Here is a 3,629-nt window from a genome sequence, read left to right on the forward strand (position 1 = left end):
TTCTAGAATGGTCCTGTATTTGGCTCCATCCATCTTCCCATCAATTTTAACCAGTCAGCTCTGCCATCGGGCCTCAGGTTAGTGTAAGAAAATTGTATTCGACTTAGATGTTGATACAATGTTTCAGTAGATGGGGCTTCACTTTTAACTTTGGCTAGAACCAGTTTGCTCAATGGTGGCTTCTAAGGAGAGTGAGAATACTGTCTGTGGTGACCTCCATGCGGGAGAACAAATCCCACCCCATGTATGAGACCTTGATGGGACTTGGCAGCACTGTAAGTGACCGTCTGCTTCACCCCAAGTGTGAGAAGGAGCTATCGCAGGTCCTTCCTTCCAACCGCGACCAGGCTGTATAATCTACATCAGACCAAGCGAAGATCACTCCGCACAGAGAACTAATGATTATGACGATGACCATGAAGTCTTCCTTCTTTCTCTTCCATTCCTTAGCTGCTATGGACTCCTAGTATATCTTCTCTTCTCATCATATGTGTTTCTACTAGAGATGAGCGAACACTAAAATGTCCGAGGTTCGAAATCCAATTCGAACAGCCGCACACTATTCGAACAGATTTCGAACCCCATTATAGTCTATGGGGGGAAATGCTCGTTTCAGGGGTATGCAAAATTCGATAATATTATACTTACCAAGTCCACTAGTGACAGTCGGGCTGGATTCTCCTTGAAGTCTTCTCCCGGCTTAGCGTCCCCGCGTCTTCTTCCGCCTGGAATTCACTCTGCCTAGGCATCGGGGCGGACATGCACAGTCGGCTCTGCCCGGCCCAACGCCTGAGCAGAGCCGACTGCGCATGCGAGGGCATGCCCGCGCATGCGCAGTCGGCTCTGCCTAGGCCGGATGCCTAGGCAGAGTGAATTCCAGCCGGAAGACGCCGCGGGGACGCTGCACGGATAAGACTTCTAAAGGTAAGAGAAGAACCAGCATTGATTGGCCGACTGTATAACATTCTGCCAATCAACGCTGGTTCTGCATCAAACCTTAAACTTCAAACAGCTAGTAGTGTTCGATCGAGTACGAGTATTTCGAATACCGTAGTATTCGATCGAACACCTACTCGATCAAACACTACTCGCTCATCTCTAGTCTACGTCTGTAATATATTACTGTGTATTATCCTGTATCTGTATTACTATGCTGCTGTAACATACAATCACATAAGTAAAATATCATAAACAAGGATATAAGCACCCAATATATATACACCCCAATATATACAGGCAATTTAATTAGCATGAGAACCAGTAGAAACAGTATCCAGAAATAAAATGAGATCACTAGTATACTGTATACTGAATCTTTATATCCTTCTAGCCCCTCTCGACAATGCTCCTGGCTCTACCACTTCATTTCAACCCAACCAATAATAAATCCTAACTATATATATATATTTGACACTTGATAAAGACCCCAGTGTAGGTCAGTATGTGGTGTGGATGCTATTGTTTGAATAATGAATGAAAGCCTGTGCACTCTGCTCCGGATTAGGCTCAATGAATGGGCCTAGTCCAGAGGAGGGAGTGTCTTCAGGCTGAATCGCGAGGTGAAACGGCCTGAAGAATGGGCACCTCGCTTCTTTTTTCCGGGAGCTGGAAGAAATGGCTCTCGGAAAAAACTTCTGAGCGGCTCCCATTGATTTTAACAGGAGCTGTCTTTTTGGTCAGGATTTTTAGATAAATACAAATCCTGACCAAAAATTTCTGTGTGAACTTACCCTAAGAGAATTTTTTTCACTTTTATATATATATATATATATATATATATATATATATATATATATATATATATATATATATAATGTTGGACTAACAAACAAAGGTACATGAAATACTAAGTCTCTCTCTGTATAAACCTTGTTTCTTCTGACTTTCTCCTCTGAAGTATACAAAGTCTCTGGTGCAGGAGAATGGTATGATGAGGCTTCACAAGACAGAGCACAATTTTTCTTCTCTTTGAAAGAGGGGAATGCCGTTGTCCATAATAGTAAGTGCAGAGCAATTTAGCTCATGAATATTCACATGTTCATCCACCAGCTTTAGACATGGTATTATTTCAGTCTTGGATTTCTTCAAAGTTAACAGTTCTAATGGAAGGAAATGATGACAAAAATGTTCTATGGTGGCTGGAGTTTGCAGGCTCATGAGCCTTACAGGGCCAATAAGCACTTGTGTATCTATAGGCATTTCATTGGTCATATCTGTGACCTGGCCCATAAGCCAAGGAGATCCATAGATCATCCTCATCACACAAAAGTTGATTAAATGTTTAAGATTAGAGATGAGCGAGTAGTATTCGATCGAGTAGGTATTCGATCGAATACTACGGTATTCAGAATACTCGTACTCGATCGAGTACCACTCGCTATTCAAATGGAAAAGTTCGATGCAGAACCAGCATTGATTGGCCAAATGCTATACAGTCGGCCAATCAACGCTGGTTCTTCTCCTACCTTTAGAAGTCTTCTCCGTGCAGCTTCCCCACGGCGTCTTCCGGCTCTTCATTCACTCTGCCAGGCATCGGGCCTGGGCAGAGCGTACTGCGCATGTCCGCTTGTAGTGCAGGCATGCACAGTCGGCTCTGCCCAGGCCCGATGCCTGGCAGAGTGAATGAAGAGCCGGAATACAGCGCAGAAGACTGCTCGGAGGATCCAGCCCGACCCTCACTCGTGGATGTGGTAAGTATAATTTGATCGAACGTTGCCTACCCCTGAAACGAGCATTTTCCCCCCATAGACTATAATAGGGTTCGATATTCGATTCCAGTAGTCTAATATTGAGGGGCTACTCGAAACAAATATCAAACCTCGAACATTTTACCGTTCACTCATCTCTATTTAAGATCTCCATTTTGTTTTCCTATGAAATCTGGCATTAACCCACTGATACATTGGAGTGGAGGAAGATTTACCATACATACACTTCCACTGTAACAAAGGGTAAAAATAAATGTTATACTGCCAAAAGGAGCAGTTGTTTAGCATATAGTCAAGGGGTCAAGGTTATTATGTGGAAACCACTGACAGTGGAATGCTGGGAAGCTTCTGTGCACAGACATGTTGAGGACAAGTCTTCACAGTGTCCAGATAGAAATTTAAAGGGGTTGTCCCTTCTCAAGGATCCTATCTACTTTAAGACTTTTCCTAAATACATTGCTTTATCAAAACTGCTTTGTTTGGCTGTTATCTTAATTTAGTCACTTCATTGTTTACACTGTGTTTCCATAACCAGGGACCTGGGGATGGTCTTATCTCTCTGCCCAGTGATGTAGCTCCCTGCTCTCAGATAGGGGCTATAACCAAAGAAATTTCCGGCACTCAATGGGTATGCTTCCAAAGGTGAAAATTTATTTTAACAAAAAACGTTTCGGTCTAGAAGACCTTCGTCAGTTTGTCTGCAGAAAATATACAAATATACAAATTGTGATATATATATACATAAGTCAAACAAAAAAACACAAAATAAACAAAACATTGATACAGACATACAATACATATAATACGGTATGTACATGGGATACCAGTATAACAACATAAAAGTTGGGGTATCAATTATAGTGGCTCAAGGTATATTGATAAATACATAGCGTAACCGAGCTACAGGTGGATATTGAAGCA

Source organism: Leptodactylus fuscus, chromosome 3 (genome assembly GCF_031893055.1).
Source record: "Leptodactylus fuscus isolate aLepFus1 chromosome 3, aLepFus1.hap2, whole genome shotgun sequence".
NCBI lineage: Eukaryota > Metazoa > Chordata > Amphibia > Anura > Leptodactylidae > Leptodactylus > Leptodactylus fuscus.